This window comes from Coregonus lavaretus (genome assembly GCF_964263955.1).
Source record: "Coregonus lavaretus genome assembly, chromosome: 37".
In the NCBI taxonomy this organism is placed as follows: Eukaryota; Metazoa; Chordata; class Actinopteri; order Salmoniformes; family Salmonidae; genus Coregonus; species Coregonus lavaretus.
In genome coordinates this window covers 14,305,729-14,324,388 of record NC_140024.1, presented here as the reverse complement: position 1 = coordinate 14,324,388, position 18,660 = coordinate 14,305,729, and the positions used below count along the sequence as shown (strand labels likewise).

General features: G+C 42.9%; 1 protein-coding gene across 8 annotated transcripts in view; it reads left to right on the top strand.

Moving 5' to 3' along the window:
• The first annotated feature begins 10,760 nt into the window (after positions 1-10,760).
• The window catches only part of LOC311111539 (E3 ubiquitin-protein ligase arkadia-C-like), a 36,870-nt gene continuing 28,970 nt past the window's right edge, over positions 10,761-18,660 (top strand). For 7 of the 8 annotated variants that reach the window (XM_084154292.1, XM_084154291.1, XM_084154290.1 and 4 more), the window contains exon 1: positions 10,761-11,161. The gene's annotated coding sequence lies outside the window, so the exon portion shown is untranslated. The remainder of the gene's footprint in view (positions 11,162-18,660) is intronic. The other variant, XM_084154286.1, reaches the window with a different exon arrangement.

Sequence of the window (18,660 nt, the reverse complement as noted above, 5' to 3'; positions counted from 1 at the left end):
TAGCTTTCCCCTGGATTCACCTGGTCAGTAGGGCTGAACGATTAATTGCATTCGCGATAATATCGCGATTTGACTGAACGCGATTTTCTAATCGCAACGTGCGCGATTTGAGGTGGTCACGTGACGCGACTTTTCATGCTGTCCAGCGCAATGGCCTCTTGCTCGACGGAACAGTCAGAAACTGACACAGCTGATACTTTAATATCGAAGAGGAACAGCACGTCGGTGGTGTGGAACTATTTTGGTTTTAAAAAAGAAGATGCTGAGCAGCGTCAGGTGTTGTGCAGAGCATGCCGTGCTCCGATTGCTACTTCACGGGGTAACACTACAAACCTGTTTCAGCACTTAAAAAAATACCACAAATCAATGCATGACAGTTGTATGACCAAAATGCCGAGCATCAGTGCGCGAGACAAGCCAAATACCTCAAGACAGGGATCACTGACAGAAATGTTCGAAAGTGTCACTCCGTATGAACGTAATTCAAAACGGCACGGAGAAATCACTCGGACAATAACCGAGTTCATAGCCAAAGATATGATGCCTCTCAGTCGCAGAGGCAGAGATAAACAATTACCTGATGACTCCTACCATTGATGGAGAAGATGATCCATTGGCTTGGTGGAGGGTGCACAAGATCAGCTACCCACAGTTGTGCACCATGGCACGCAAGTATCTTTGTGTACCTGCTACAAGCGCTCCCTCAGAGCGTCTTTTTAGCACAGGAGGGAATATTGTGACTTGCACTCGCTCATCCTTGAAGCCAGAAAAAGTCAATATTCTGGTTTTCTTAGCAAAAAACCTGTGAGCCACTGAGAACAGAACTGTTGGATAAGTATGGCTGGCAGTGCCATACTCGTAGTGAACTTTAGTCTGTGTGGTGTGTTATTGTTGTGTACTTGAGATAAGTGAGGCTCATCTATTTTATATTATAATATTCAAATCGTTTATAAAAAATAGTTTGTCTAAATTAAAAGTGCATTTCTCATTTTTTATTTATAACTTTATTTACTTTGATTTTACAAAATATTTTCAAAGCAAATTCCTTGTTTCAGTTGTGTGAAATGTTACTGACTTGGGAGCAGTAAGATACATACAATTTAAAATTATTTTTTTCTTAAGACTGTACCTTTTGCACACAGTGTTTACAAAGTTCATGCCTTTGTTTAAATTATTTAAATGCACAGTGGCAAAGCCACAGATGTTTCTGTAATGAGCAGTTCAATAAAAATGTCATTTATTTCAAGTCATACATGTTTGAATTTAATTCTAACAAATAGACCCAGCCTATGGGAAAGAACATTTCACACTAAATGTATATACTATTGTGTTGGTCATATTTAAATCATTCATTATGTTTTGTAGGGGAAAAAGGATAAATAAATTAAATCGCATATTAAATCGCAATCGCAATATTGGGGGCAAAAAATCGCAATTAGATTATTTTCCAAAATCGTTCAGCCTTACTGGTCAGTCTGTCATGGAAATGTCTAATGTTTTGTACACTGAAGAGGGTGGGGCTCAAGGTGCATCCCTGTCTCACCCCACGGCCCTGAGGAAAGAAATCTGTGTGTATATTGCCAATTCTAACTGCACACTTGTTTGTGTACATTGATTTTATAATGTTACATTTTTTTCTTCCAACACTGCTTTATATCCATTTGTATAGCAGAGTCTCATGCCAAATTGAGTCAAAAGCTTTTTTTAAATCAACAAAGCATGAGAAGACTTTGCTTTTGTTTTGTTTGTTTGTCAATAAGGGTGTGCAGGGTGTATACGTGGTCTGTCATACAGTATTTTGGTAAGAAGCCAATTTAACATTTGCTCAGGACATTGTTTCACTGAGGACATGTCTGCTGTTGATGATATTGCAGAGGATTTTTCAGAGATTGCTGTTGACGCAGATTCCTGTAATTATTGGGGTAAAATCTGTCTCCACTTTTGTGGATTGGGGTGATCAGTCCTTGGTTCCAAATATTGGGGAAGATGCCAGAGCTGAGGATGATGTTAACGAGTTTAAGTATAGCCAATTGGAATTTGTGGTCTGTATGTTTTATAATTTCATTTAGGATACCATCAACACCACAGGCCTTTTTGGGTTGGAGGGTTTGTATTTTGTCCTGTAAATCATTCCATGTAATTGGAGAATCCAGTGTGTTCTGGTCATCTTTAATAGCTGATTCTAAGATTTGTAGTTGATCATGTACATATGTTTTTGCTGTTTGTTCTTTGGTATAGAGCCGAAAAGATTTGAGAAGTGGTTTATCCATACATCTCCATTTAGGATAGGTAGCTCTTCTTGTTGTTGGTTTAGTTTAAGGCATAGGCTCAGGTTTTCTGTGTCTCTGTGCTTTTGGTTGGATATGTTTCTCAATTTCTTCTTAGGATTTTGCATTCTTCATGAAACCATTTGTCATTGTTGTAAATTTTCTTAGGTTGTCTGCTTGACACTTTTAGACTTGATAGGGAAGCTGTAAGGTCAAATTTACAGTTTAGGCTTTCTACTGCCAAGTTTATAGCTTCACTATTGCAGTGAAACGTTTTGTCCAGGAAGTTGTCTAAATGTTATTGGATTTGTTGTTGCCCAATTGTTTTTTGGTAGGTTTCTACACTACTTTCCTTCCATCTATAGGGTTTCTTAATAGTATGCAGTTTGGTTGGCTTTGATGCCTCATGATTGAATATTATTCTGTTCAAGTAGGCTGTGATTTTGATGGGATCTGATAGGGGTGTCATTGGTCTGACTGTGAACGCTCTGAGAGACTCTAGGTTGAGGTTTGTGATAAAGTAATCTACACTACTACTGCCAAGGGATGAGCAGTAGGTGTACCTACCGTAGGAGTCCCCTCGAAGCCTACCATTGACTATGTACAGACCCAGCGTGTAACAGAGCTGCAAGACTTGTGACCCATTTTTGTTGGTTGTTTTGTCGTAGTTGTGTCTAGGGGGGCATATTTGAGAGGGAATGCTGTCACCTCCAGGTAGGTTTTTGTCCCCCTGTGTAATGAGAATGTCAGGTTCTTGTCCAGTTCTGGCGTTTAGGTCACCACAGACTAGTACGTGTCCAGGGCCTGGAAATGATTGATCTCTCCCTCTAGGATGGAGAAGCTGTCTTCATTTTTCGTATATATTTCTCAATCTCACTTTCAATCCTTTAACTAAATATACTTTCCTGCAACCCGCCTCACCCAATGTGGAACAGATTCTATTATTTCTTCATACATTTTTATCCAGAACCTCTGGCTGAAACTAGCCAGCTAGCCAGCTAACTAGCTACTTGCTATTAGCCACCATTAGCGGTCTTCACCATTGTCCGTGGCCGTGGCCTGCACTACCTACCAGCCAGCTCTAGCCTGGAAAATTATCGGCCAGTCTGCACAGTCTGCACATCGCGCTATCGAGCCAGAGCATATCGGATTTTCTGCCGGAATCACTGAATCACTGGACCTTAACACCGGATCATCGCAACTAACTAGCTGCAACCGAATGGCTGTTGTCGTTGTTGGCTAATCACCACTGTCCTGAAGCTAACTCCAGTTAGCCTTGAGCTAGCCTCGAACCAGGCCCATCTTCCGGCTATCTACCTCTCTGTCAATCAGACGGGACCTCCTAGTGTTGACACGGAGCCCCGCCGATCCATCACGACTGGTCTGCCGACGTAATCATCTGATGTGGTTTCAACAGGCTTCCCATTGCGACGACCACGAAGATCCATCTGCTAGCCCTGGCCCGCTAGCACACGCAATCAACAGCCGTGCCTCCAGCTCGCCTGTAGCGTAGCAGCCACTGAACTGCTCCCGGACTTACTTATTGCTGTTCACTGGACCTTATGATCACTCAGCTACACAGCTGATGCCTGCTGGACTGTTCCTTTATACGGTACCCCATTCTGTTTAGCCTCAGCTCAAATTTTATCGCCATTACCAGCTGTTGTCTTAGCTCTCTCGAATAACACCTGTGACTACTTTATGCCTCTCTCCCATGTCAATATGCCTTGCCTATTGCTGTTTAGGTTAGTTCTAACTGTACTTTTTCAATGTAGAGCCCCCAGTCCTGCTCAACCTGTCTCAGATAGCTCCTTTGTCCCACCCCCCACACACGCGGAGACCGGGTCAATCGGTGCCTCCAGTGATGCAATCTCTTTCATCTTTACCCAACGCTTAGGTTTACCTCCACTGTACTCATATCCTTCCATATCCTTGTCTGTACATAATGCCCTGAATCTATTCTACAACGCCCGGAAATCTGCCCCTTTTTTTCTCTGTACCCAACGCACTAGAAGACCAGTTCTTAAAGCCTTTAGCCGTATCCTTATTCTACTCCTCCTCTGTTCCACTGGTGATGTAGAGGCTAACCCAGGCCCTGTAGCCCCAAGTATCACTCCTGCTCCCCAGGCGCTATCATTTGTTGACTTCTGTAACCGCAAAAGCCTTGGTTTCTCGCATGTTAACATCAGAAGCCTCCTCCCTAAGTTTGAGTTATTCACTGCGTTAGCATACTCCGCCAACCCTGATGTTCTAGCAGTGTCTGAATCCTGGCTTAGGAAGGCCACCAAAGATTCTGAAATTTCCATTCCCAACTACAACATTTTCCGTCTAGATAGAACTGCCAAAGGGGGTGGAGTTGTAGAGATAGCCTGCAGAGCGCTATCATACTATCCAGGTCTGTGCCCAAACAGTTTGAGCTTCTACTTCTAAAAATCCACCTTTCCAGAAATAAGTCTCTCACTGTTGCCGTTTGCTACAGACCCCCCTCAGCCCCCAGCTGTGCCCTGAACACCATATGTGAATTGATTGCCCCCCATCTATCCTCAGAGTTCGTATTGCTTGGTGACCTAAACTGGGATATGCATAACACCCTGGCCGTCCTACAATCTAAACTAGATGCCCTCAATCTAACACAAATTATCATGGAACCTACCAGGTACACTCCTAAATCCGTTAACATGGGCACCCTCATAGATATCATCCTGACTAATTTACCCTCTAAATACACCTCCGCTGTCTTCAACCAGGATCTCAGCGATCACTGCCTCATTGCCTGCGTCCGTAATGGGTCCGCGGTCAAACGACCACCCCTCATCACTGTCAAACGCTCCCTAAAACACTTCAGCGAGCAGGCCTTTCTAATTGACCTGGCCCGGGTATCCTGGATGGATTTTGACCTCATTCCGTCAGTAGAGGATGACTGGTTGTTTTTTAAAAGTGCTTTCCTCTCCATCTTAAATAAGCATGCCCCATTCAAAAAAATCAGAACTAAGAACAGATATAGCCCCTGGTTCACCCCAGACTTGACTGCCCTTGACCAGCACAAAAACATCCTGTGGCATACTGCATTAGCATCGAACAGCCCCCGCGATATGCAACTTTTCAGGGAAGTCAGGAACCAATATACACAAGCAGTTAGGAAAGCAAAGGCTAACTTTTTCAAACAGAAATGTGCATCCTGTAGCACTAACTCCAAAAAGTTTTGGGACACTGTAAAGCTGCCCACTGCACTGAGGCTAGGAAACACTGTCACTACTGATAAATCTACGATAATCGAAAATTTCAACAAGCATTCTGCTATGGCTGGCCATGCTTTCCACCTGGCTACCCCTACCCTGGCCACCAGCTCTGCACCCTCCGCTGCATATTCATCGCCAAACCCACTGGCTCCAGGTCATCTATAAATCACTTCTAGGCAAATCCCAGCCTTATCTTAGCACATTGGTCACCATAGCAACACCCACCCGTAGTATGCGTTCCAGCAGGTACAGTGAGGGAAAAAAGTATTTGATCCCCTGCTGATTTTGTACGTTTGCCCACTGACAAAGAAATGATCAGTCTATAATTTTAATGGTAGGTTTATTTGAACAGTGAGAGACAGAATAACAACAACAAAATCCAGAAAAACGCATGTCAAAAATGTTATAAATTGATTTGCATTTTAATGAGGGAAATAAGTATTTGACCCCTCTGCAAAACATGACTTAGTACTTGGTGGCAAAACCCTTGTTGGCAATCACAGAGGTCAGATGTTTCTTGTAGTTGGCCACCAGGTTTGCACACATCTCAGGAGGGATTTGGTCCCACTCCTCTTTGCAGATCTTCTCCAAGTCATTAAGGTTTCGAGCCTGACGTTTGGCAACTCGAACCTTCAGCTCCCTCCACAGATTTTCTATAGGATTAAGGTCTGGAGACTGGCTAGGCCACTCCAGGACCTTAATGTGCTTCTTCTTGAGCCACTCCTTTGTTGCCTTGGCCGTGTGTTTTGGGTCATTGTCATGCTGGAATACCCAATCCACGACCCATTTTCAATGCCCTGGCTGAGGGAAGGAGTTTCTCACCCAAGATTTGACGGTACATGGCGCCGTCCATCATCCCTTTGATGCGGTGAAGTTGTCCTGTCCCTTTAGCAGAAAAACACCCCCAAAGCATAATGTTTCCACCTCCATGTTGGATGGTGGGGATGGTGTTCTTGGGGTCATAGGCAGCATTCCTCCTCCTCCAAACACGGCGAGTTGAGTTGATGCCAAAGAGCTCGATATTGGTCTCATCTGACCACAACACTTTCACCCAGTTCTCCTCTGAATCATTCAGATGTTCATTGGCAAACTTCAGACGGGCCTGTATATGTGCTTTCTTGAGCAGGGGGAACTTGCGGGCGCTGCAAGATTTCAGTCCTTCACGGCGTAGTGTGTTACCAATTGTTTTCTTGGTGACTATGGTCCCAGCTGCCTTGAGATCATTGACAAGATCCTCCTGTGTAGTTCTGGGCTGATTCCTCACCGTTCTCATGATCATTACAACTCCACGAGGTGAGATCTTGCATGGAGCCCCAGGCCGAGGGAGATTGACAGTTATTTTGTGTTTATTCCATTTGCGAATAATCGCACCAACTGTTGTCACCTTCTCACCAAGCTGCTTGGCAATGGTCTTGTAGCCCATTCCAGCCTTGTGTAGGTCTACAATCTTGTCCCTGACATCCTTGGAGAGCTCTTTGGTCTTGGCCATGGTGGAGAGTTTGGAATCTTGATTGATTGCTTCTGTGGACAGGTGTCTTTTATACAGGTAACCAGCTAAGATTAGGAGCACTCCCTTTAAGAGTGTGCTCCTAATCTCAGCTCGTTACCTGTATAAAAGACACCTGGGAGCCAGAAATCTTTCTCATTGAGAGGGGGTCAAATACTTATTTCCCTCATTAAAATGCAAATCAATTTATAACATTTTTGACATGCGTTTTTCTGGATTTTATGTTGTTATTCTGTCTCTCACTGTTCAAATAAACCTACCATTAAAATTATAGACTGATCATGTCTTTGTCAGTGGGCAAACGTACAAAATCAGCAGGGGATCAAATACTTTTTTCCCTCACTGTATATCTCACTGGTCATCCCCAAAGCCAACACCTCCTTTGGTCGCCATTCCTTCCAGTTCTCTGCTGCAAATGACTGGAACGAACTGCAAAAATCTCTGAAGCTGGAGACACTTATCTCCCTCACTATCTTTAAGCATCAGTTGTCAGAGCAGCTTACCGGTCACTGCACCTGTACACAGCCCATCTGTAATTAGCCCACCCAACTACCTCATCCCCATATTGTTATTTACATTGTTATTTATTTTGCCCATTTGCACCCCAGTATCTCTATTTGCACATCATCTTCTGCACATCTATCACTCCAGTGTTAATACTAAATTGTAATTGTAATTATTTTGCACTATGGCCTATTTATTGCCTTACCTCCATAACCTACTACATTTGCACACACTCTATATAGATTTTCTATTGTGTTATTGACTGTACGTTTTGTTTATTCCATATGTAACTCTGTGTTGTTGTTGTTTTTACCGCACTGCTTTGCTTTATCATGGCCAGGTCGCAATTGTAAATGAGAACTTGTTCTCAACTGGTTTACCTGGTTAAATAAAGGTGAAATAAAATAAAAAATAAAAATAAAGTATGGGGATTCTAGTGGGTGGATATAGGTAGCACACAGGAGGACATTTTACTCTGTTGAGATAATTTCCTTTAGAATTTCTAGCCAAATGTAAAATGTTCCTGTTTTGATTAATTTAATGGAGTGGGTTAAGTCTGATCTTTACAAAATTAGCATACCACACGAGTCTCTTCCCTGTGTAACACCTGGTAGTTTGGTGGATGGCACTACCAGCTCCCTGTTACCTAGAGGGCAACCTGTGGGTCCATCTCCTCTATACCATGTTTCTTGCAGGTTGACAATGTCTGTATTTCTGATTTCTTTGGTGAAGTCTGGGTTCCTGCTCTTTAGGCCAAAAGCAGATTACCTCAGACCTTGTATATTCCAGGATGAGATAGTAAAAGTTTTGTGGTCCATAGTGTCCAGTGTTGTTATTTGTGTGGTTTAGGCTTGGACCAATAGTTGTGAGCAGAGCATGCTGAGCATCTGATACATGCCTCTTAGGTCGCAGGATGGGGCTTGGGTGGGTGTAGGAGTGGGGGTTCTGCCTATCACTCTATTGGGGTCAGCCTACTCACAGGGAGCCTCTTAAGATCCCTCGCGCTGGACCCATCTTCATCTACTACTCTCTTCACTGCCTCAGCATACAACACCTTCTGTACTACCTCGACCTGCCTTTCTCTCACCAGACACTTCTGATCTCCAGCACCATGGGTACCCCTACAGATAACATACAGCTTTTTCCACCGATACTACACATTCCTTTGTCTCATGCCCTCCTGCACACTTTCACATTTAGGAATCTCCCTCCTACATACTGCTGCAACATGACAATAAGCTTGGCACCTAAAACACAGTAATGGGTTTGGGACAAAAGCTCTCACGGGATAACTGACACATCCTAACTTGACTTGGCATCAAAACTCAGCAGGACAGACAGTGTCTTCTCTGTTTCACCACGCTCTCCACCGGGTCTGTGTCGCACCAAACGACAGTTGTCTCAGACACTGGGAATCTTACATTTCAGTTGGTCCTCCTCAACACTTAACTCCAGTTAGCACTCCTTTCGACGGTACCCTGCTCCAGAGAGCAAAGCAAGTCACAGGTCTTGTCCTGAGGGCGAGGTGCGGAGGGCCCACTCCCTCTGGACAGAAGACACACAGAAAATCATCACCAGTCCACTTCAAGTTATTTTCACTGATTCAACAGTCTCCAACCTCCTCTCTAACCATCCTGACACCACATATGGTTCAGCCAGAAGGCAAGGATCCATTCGCTCCAAAAATCTCACTCCCACTGGGCCAGAATCATCCTTGTCATCATCCTGACGAGGCCAGTACTCTGCGTCTTCACCGCACCTGCCACCGCAGGTAATTCATCCTTTCTGAGTTACTGGAGTGCGTTTTTTTCTTTTTGTACTTGATGCCAATCTTCCTCACCACACAGCTTCCCTCTACACTCAACTGCTTTCTTTCTTCCTCGCTATCCATTTCCACATCTCCATGCTTTTTCCGCTCCTTCATCCGCTATCATAGCAAACTGTTTAAATGGTTCTTGTATCTTGAATTTTCCGCCATGTCGCTTCGACTCAAAAAGCTCTACCAGCCGCCATTACTCCTCACGGCTCGCAATGTTGACGTAGCTATCATGCATTATCACCAATATCTGTATATACTACCACGCATAATTGCAGAAAGTTAACCAGAGACGGTATAGAAACCTTCCTCTAATACAGGGGTATCAAAGTCATTTTGCCCCCGGGGGCCAGATTTGGTCTTGAATGAGGTCCGGAGGGCCGCACTGAAAATTGTCTATATTTCCTTGCCATCCAAATTTGTAAAATATAGTCCTCTATCCATCATTTTTTGAAATGTCGATGCTCCCTGACTGTCTAGCTTTCATTTTGGTGATTATTAGCGAGCTGGACAGTCAAACTGTATGAATGTAGAGTGTGCTTGACTTGGACTGAAATAGGGACTTCGACACCTACTGTGTATTGACATTCATATTGCTATGTACAGCCTTACCTGTGGATCATCATCTTGGGTCCATGAAATGGGGTATCAACCTACTCAGTGACACCCACAGAACACGAATGTGAAGAGTTTACACCAATATTATTGCAGGACTTTGACTGTGTGAAATCACCTCCCCAGTCAGTCTATTGTGCGTATTGGACATTCATATTGCAATGTAGCCTACAGCCTTACCTATGGATCTTGGGTCCATGAAATGGGGTATCAGCCTACTCGGTGACACCAATCAAAACACCACTGTAAAGAGTGTACACAAATATTAGCGTCATAGCACTTATTGCGGGACTTTGACACCAGTGTGGACTGAGCCACATTAGCTCACCAGTCAACCTACTATGTGTATTGACATTCATATTGCACGGTACACCCTTACCTATGGGTCCATTAAATGGGATATCAGCCAACAAAAGATAATAAGTAGTTAATTTTACAAAAAAAATAAAAAAGTGTTCTGTGGGTGTCACGAGTAGGCTGATACCCCATTTCATGGACCCAAGATCAATAGGTAAGGCTGTGCAGGGCATATAAGTATGCACCCAACGCAATTCTGAAGTCTAATACATCCACAGCGCGACTTACATTTGTTTGTGTCAAATTAACTACTTATTGTCTTTTGTTGAATTTAATTAACAACATTCCAACCTTGTTTAGCAGTATCTATTCCAAATATGGCATTATTCCACAATTTTTATCCGTTTTCATGTGTCAATGGGGTACTTTTATTTTGAAGGCGGACCGCAAATTCCAGGCACTTTTGTGGCTAATCCTTATTGTGGCTAGCTTCACACAGGTCCAGCAACCCAACCTAGGTGCCAGCGAGAGTAGACGGACGACTCGACCTGGGTAAACAAGAGTGGACGCCTCGAAGAGGCAGGAATGGGGACTTCATCGAGGGCCCTGATGGGGAATGGGATTTGTGTTTTATCGTAGAAAAAACAGTATGTATTGCCTAGCGTGTTAATATGCCACAAAAAGCCAAGAAAAATTGTATTTTTCTCTCTCGGGTTTTTAGCCAGGCGCTGATTTGTAACGACGTTGGTTATTCCGACGGGCCCACTTCGATTTTGTTCCTGTTGTCAGTTTCACAACCCGGTGACTGTCGGTCGATCGCGATTTACTTGTGTCTATTATTTAAGTTCATCCAGGGCATATGCAATTCAAAGGGAGCCAAGAAATAACACAGAAGCACATTTCCAAGAGAGTACAGGTATGTGTTGAGTCAATAGAGCTAGCTAGTTAACTGTCTTTGTTTTTCTCTCAACGTTAGCTGGCTAACACGGCCAGGCAGTAGCCAGCGTACTGTAGCTAGCAAGCTATTGTTTGCTCTGAAGATTCAGTAGTTAACGTTAGCTAGCCAAGTTAGCTTGGTACGGTAGTGTGGTGGGAGCTAATCTGTGGTGGTAGCTAATTGTTGTGAGCCATTTTGGGGTTGGCTAACTAACGAACTAGGTAGCTAGCTACATTGGTTATTAACAAATAGGATCTCATCAGCAAGTTCATTAGAAACCCAACCTTTGAATGTGAAGCCTTGCAGCCCTGCCATCTTGCTAACTAAGTAAACTAGTTAGCTAGCTAGTTAGCCAAGGCCATGTAGCTATAGCCGTTTATTTATTACATTTTACGATGAACTCTGACGTAACCCAAATAGCTAAGTTAACCAAATACGACCATTCCATGTTAAACTTACTTAATTAAACGTTAGCTTACTAGTGCTGGCTAACGTTGGGCAACATCAAAATATTTTGAATTTGTGACTGACACATCAGAGAGGGTGATGATGATGATGATGATGAATGTTTATCACATTATTTTCAAGTAATGAAACTGCGCTGTCAAATCAGCCTGGAAGCGTGTTGGGTTTGTTGACCAGTTTGTTGACTTAAGTTAATATTGCTAGAGAAGAAAACAAACTGCTGAAGAACTTGCAGCAGTCTATTTCAAATTTGGTATGGCTTTTGTTACTATCTTTATGCATTGCTAATAAAGATGAAATAGACAGGCTTGGAAAATTAGTAGGGTTACGTACCTAAAAGAGCCAGAGACCAAATGAGGAATTATCTCAGACTGAGGCCTAGTACAAGCCAGAAAACATTAGGCAAATAGGCTTGCTGTCACAATGGTTGTATTTTATTATTTTCTTTCATGAAGGAGAACATTGTCAACCGAATGACTCCTTATTAGGAAACTTGATGTGTACACTTGGGACCAGTCAATCGTTAATTATCCTGCCCTAAATTCTCTGTACTGTTCCAGTATAAAAAGCACCCATAATTCTTCCCTCATGAAATGTTTTGATTTGTGTTCACGATGTTGATGCCATTAATTTTGCGTGGATGCCACTCTTTATCTATGATAGAAGACACCCCATCTCATAGTCACAATTTGGAGAACAATAACACATCACTGGATTGATTTAAGCTGCAATATGTAACTTTTTGGGCGACCCGAACAAATTCACATAGAAATGTGAGTTGTAGATCTGTCATTCTCATTGAAAGCGAGACTAAAGCCCCGTTTCCATTGGCGCTTTGAAGTCAACCCAGGCTGGGCTGGCCTTGGTGGGCTAGCTCAAATTGCGTTTCCACTGCCTCCAGAAATTAGAAATGATGTCATGTTGCTAGGTAGCCAAATGTGACTGCAGCTGGCTTCGCTAATGTTGCTAGCTAGCAATATGTTGAAGAATTTAATTCACCCTCACCATGCTGTAACTAACGTTACCCCATAGTGCCAGCCAGACTCAGAGCCATGTATTTAGCTTGCTGGCGTTCGCTAACGTTTAGGCTAGCTAGTTACAGTAGCTTAATTCCTACATTGATTGCCATGGCATTGGCTATTAGCTAGCTAACCTAGCAAACCATACGACAGGTTTGATATGATGTAGCTAGTTTCAATAAGACCGGGCCAGCAAAAATTCCTGCTCGCTTACGTTAGCTAGGATGTTTCAACTCTGATTTGCTAGCTAAGGTTAGGTAGCTAGCATTTGAGGGCTGACAGCTCTCATAAAAGTTTATTGTGTAGTGCAAAAATGAATGAAGGATCCAGCTATGGTGGTAATTCGTGTCATGTCTGGCTACTGCAGTACTGCTTGTCTATGTGCTAACTAACAGCAGCAAGCCCAGACCAGCTAGCTAAACGTTGTATCAGCATCCAGCAGTGATCTGCTTGGTGGTTGCATAGTAATGGCGTCACCAGCCCCAATTCGAATTGAGCTGACACCAGGTGTGTAACTGGGCTGCGCTTTCCCCGGTTGTGAATTCAATTCGAGCCAGCTCAAATTAGGCCCACATTTTAATTGCCAGTGGAAACGGGGCTTTGGATGCAGTAGCTCTGATCTATGTGTTCTATTTCTATGCTTCCCGTTCTTAAATGTAGTTCTTGCGTCTTTTACTTTCGGTTTTGTACACCAGCTTCAAGCAGCTGAAAATACTATAGTTTTGGTTAAGGAAAATATATTTCACAGCGGTTTAGATAGTACAATGATTCTCTACACTATACTTGCTTGTTTTGTCACATAAACTGAAATTAGGCGAACTATTATAATTTTAGGAAATGTCAGAGCACCTTTAAAATGATATGAGCTAGAAATAAACTTAATTGTAGTTACACACATTCCCTTGTAACTATGGCAGCTTCTACAACCCACTGGATGACATATTGCAGAGCAGTGGCACAGTTATATAATGATAATAGTGGGGCCCATTTCAGCATTTCCCCTCAGCACATTAGCATGTTTTTTTGGGGTTTTTGTCAGTTTTAGTTTGACTTGATAAAAACAGTGATATGACTGTTCATCAGAAGTAATCACGTCTGTTCTGCCCACAGAATTGTAGTTGTATTGAAATAGGCCTACATCATGGCACTATTCTCTCAAGCCTGTATTTGAGATGTCAAAACCTTTTTTATCAAGGATGTAGTATATAGTACCGTGCGCTAATAGGAAACCAATGCTTAATCACTCAAAGGTTGTTGTCTAGGTGTTCCATCTTCTTTGTATGCAGAAATTAGTTTAAACAAATGGCCATTCCTGTGAGTGCATTTCCAGTATGTAATGCTGTCAATGTTAGCGGGGCTGGTTGGTTCATAAGGCATTAGATTGAAGAATCCCTGTGATGAGAATGACATCTTCGCTTCTCAGAAGGGCCTGTTATCATAGCGGCAATGTATGAAGCACTGTGCTTGTTTACTCAAAGCTGTGAGCTTTTTGGTATCTTGGCTAACATGTTGGATACCTTTTTGTAGAGACAAGAATGTGTAACAGAACACATTGACAAACCTGCACTCAAAATAGAAAAAGCTAAATTAGGTAAAGGTTTGGGATAGGTTAATAGTTAATGTATGTCCTTGCGTAGGTGGTAGATTTGGTTTTTCTGCAGCCATTGCTGAAACTGTGTGCTGTGAAGCTCAATATAGGTCTGCGTTGTCCTCCTCAAGGAATGAATTAAAGCAGTTTCCCATAAACGCCCTCTCCTCTTTTGAAATGTCTCCACCTTGGTGCCAGGGGGGATTGATTGCCAAGGTGGCTGTCCTCTGAGGCTGCTGTGTTGCTGTGTGTCATGGCGCTGCTCGCTCTGTGGCACAGGGGCTCATCAGTGGCTCACAGGGGGAGCCCCAGAGGATCATGGGTTGGGGCTTTGATTCCCTGGCAGCAGTTCTACATCGGAACCCAGGGAGGGGGCATCTCAGAACGCCCCCACCCCCTTCCCCCCTAGCCCCTGTTCCCAGAAGTCTCCACCTGTGGCATCCTCTTCCTTCTCTTTGCTCATGAGATGGAAACACAGACATGATACATGAGTGTTTTCATGAATACTGTATCAGGTATTTGTTCAGTGCTTCTCTCAATGTTTGTTTGCTTTGGTATGGATGTAGGCTAGGCTACACATTGAGGGCTCCTGTTATTCTATTTCTGGTGAGCAGACAATGGCCATGCTCTGTTTTCGTATGAAGTTGTTGATGTCTTGTCGCCAGATACCCTCTCCTGTTGTCTAGTTTGTGAGGTGGATATCATGTTTTCATGGTAGTCAACTCCGGGCTACACTTGTTTTTCGAGCCTAGCTGTGGAGGATTCGTGAGGAAACTTGTCCGTTCGGATTCCAGACCTACCTGCATTAACTCTGACTTCAGTCCTCAGCCAGCATACATGGCAGTGTTTCTACACCAACCTGTGCTTACTTTGGCTGGAAGGTCTGCTCAGTTTATATTGGGTAAATGCAGGTTTTGAGTGCTTTGCTATCTACTGTGATGATCCCTAGTGATTTTTACCCACTCAGGGTTCAGTTGCAGTTTGAAGACAAGCACCCACACAATCCTTATGTTTCCTGCAGGCCTCAACCTACTTTTGGGTCACTGGGGTTTAATATGCATATGGATAATTCCAGCGTAAGGTCAATCTTATAAAAAAATTATTTTGTCATTTTAAAGTGAAACCAAAATGGCAATATTGTATACACTCCCCCCAAGGGGTACTATAGACACACACATCAAACATTTAATTTCTATTTTGTTTGTCCATTCTGTGAGACATTTAAAGTTGTGGTTTTGCATGCAAATGTAACATCCATAGCTCTGGAATCACTCTTGTCCAAACAATGGGTGGGGGAAGTGGCTTCCACCCCAGGCACTCACTGACTGACTGGGTTTTGCAGTAGGTTTGCATTCTAGTGCATGCTCATGAACACACCAAATTACACACTGCACTACTTTCCTGGTGCAGGCTTTCACACACTTTACGATCATTAAATAAGCTAATAGTGCTGCATGCTCATGTCGTGTGGTGTTGTGTAACATCAAGATCTCAGGGTCAACGAATGGAATGCAACAGACTGGATAGTATTGCATTATTTTCTATAGCTACGGTGAAAACAGTGTGACCTGACCACAGTTGCTTGGTGCTTTTCTTTTTCTTTGCCAGAGATGTGCTAACATAGGGCCCCATAAAATCAGTTCATGTTTGGGATAAAAAAAATTCTCTACCAAATTCTGTTTTCTCAGAGTTTTTCCAGGTTTCTGAGTTTTTCCTGTTTTGTCAGGTTTTCGCTCTCAAAACCACACTTTCTAATAGAAAAACAACAAAATTGGATGTTATAAGTCCACAACAATGCTTAAACCACACCAGGAGACAATTCTTTAGGTCTGGGAAAAATCGTAAGATATTTAGATTTTAATTCAAGTGAGCACCTACCAAGAGAATGTTGTTTTTGTAGTAGACATGATGGTAGAGTTTGCTAAACAAATACTCATGATATCATTCGGCCAGGTAAGCATAGGCTACTTTGTAGTTAACATTAATTGAGAAAGTTTGGGAAAGCCTTTCCATCTATCAGAAGACAGGTTTTCATTAGCATCATCGCTAACGGCTACACAAAGTGGTAGACGCTCGCACCTCACACAGACGGGCATTCTCGTTGCCTCTTCAGAAAGTTGCAGGAAATACAAATCATTGATGCATTCTGTTCATGTCTTATGATAAACTTGGGCAAATGTATTACTTTTCAATACATTTACTTGATTCCCTACTAAATTCAATACATTTTTGAATATTGTAGAATTGCGTTTTGATGTCTGGATTCGGTGATTCCGCCATCATTCTCCACATCGTGGATTTTATAGGGCCCGACTAACAGCAAATACATGGGTTTGATGCTTAAACAGAACAGAACCTTCACTTACTAGAATGTGTACTTGTGTGCTGTGGGTGCATTCTTATAGCCTATGCCACTAAAGCCGTGTTCACATTGGCAGTTTGAAGTGATTCAAATCCAATTTCTTTTGCATCTCCGATTCGAATCTGTCATTTTCCTGCATTCTGAACAGCCAAAAAGGACATGGAATCTGATATAACAAGTCACCTTCGTATGTGGTTTGAAATCTGATACAAATCTGATTCCTGGCCTTGCGACTTGTCTGAATGGTCAAATCTGATTTATTTGCCCTCAAGTGGTATTTAGACTGCTATTTGGCATATCTCAAATAAAATCAAATCAAATTTTATTGGCCACATGCGCCGAATACAACAGGTGCAGACATTATAGTGAAATGCTTACTTACAGCCCTTAACCAACAGTGCATTTCTTTTTAATAAAAAAGTAGAATAAAACAAAAAAGTGTTGAGGAAAAAAAGAGCAGAAGTAAAATAAAATAACAGTAGGGAGGCTATATATACAGGGGGGTACCGGTGCGGGGGCACCGGCTAGTTGAAGTAATATGTACATGTGGGTAGAGTTAAAGTGACTATGCATAAATAATTAACAGAGTAGCAGCAGCGTAAAAAGATGGGGGTGGGGGGGGGCAGTGCAAATAGTCCGGGTAGCCATGATTAGCTGTTCAGGAGTCTTATGGCTTGGGGGTAGAAGCTGTTGAGAAGTCTTTTGGACCTAGACTTGGCACTCCGGTACCGCTTGCTGTGCGGTAGCAGAGAGAACAGTCTATGACTAGGGTGGCTGGAGTCTTTGACAATTTTGAGTGCCTTCTTGTTGCTTGCTAGCTACTCTGACAGTTTGACAAGAACATTCTCCCGAGTGGCGCAGTGGTCTAAGGCACTGCATCGCAGTGCTAGCTGTGCCACTAGAGATCCTGGTTCGAATCCAGGCTCTGTCGTAGCCGGCCGCGACCGGGAGATCCATAGGGCGGCGCACAATTGGCCCAGCGTCGTCCAGGGTAGGGGAGGGAATGGCCGGCAGAGATGTAGCTCAGTTGGTAGAGCATGGCGTTTGCAACGCCAGGTTCGATTCCCACGGGGGGCTAGTATGAAAACAAACAAAAACACAATTTATAATGTATGCACTCACTAACTGTAAGTCGCTCTGGATAAGAGCGTCTGCTAAATGACTAAAATGTAAAATGTAACATGTTAGTTTGACAACAACCCAAACAAATTAGTGAATGTGCTAGAAAGCTAAATGGCTAGCTAGTTGACTGCTGTGGCGAGCCAAAAAAGACTCGTTTTGAAAGTTGGATCATGTCAGCAAAATAATTTTGACTGAACTCCCACACATCCGATTTGGTCACTTGTAACTTGCTGTTTGGACAGTCAGTATTCCAAAGCGGTTTTGAAAAACAAAACTGATTTGAGCGTTAAGGCCTGCAGTGTGAACAAGGCTTTACAACGTAGAGTTCATTGTTTTCATACCGAGCCTTGTGTCAATACACAGGATATTGCAGGCTGGAGAATGGCAATTAGTATGTCTTTACACATTACTGTTTAATCAGTACGGCTTCATTAGGCCAACCATTATAAGGCTTCTAAAGGATAGCTTACAATGTCCAATTCAGTTTACTTGTGTCAGTAAATAAAATACATCTCATAAAATTGTATTTTATTCAGAATCTTAGTTTGAGGTGTTTACTGGTGGCTCAAGTATAGGAAAACACCACACTGCCAGCTGTGTGTGCACGTTATACCACTCCACCACACCAAGAAGTAGGCTAATGAACAGAGCCAACGTGCCTTTTTAAACAGATGGCTGCTTTCATAATTCAAAGGAAAGGACTTGAGGTGACTGCACTGAGGCAGAAGACATTTTATTTTGTCCTCCCCTTGGTGAAAGGCTTCTTTTTTGAAGTAGAAACAGTGTGATTAGACTAGACCATTTTAGGAAAAGAGGATGTGTGATAAATGGTGAGGGATGGAGAGGGGAATCATGATAAATGAAGAGGGGGGAAAGCGGTGAGATTAGGCCTATATGATTTTAGGCCTAGAATCTGGCATTT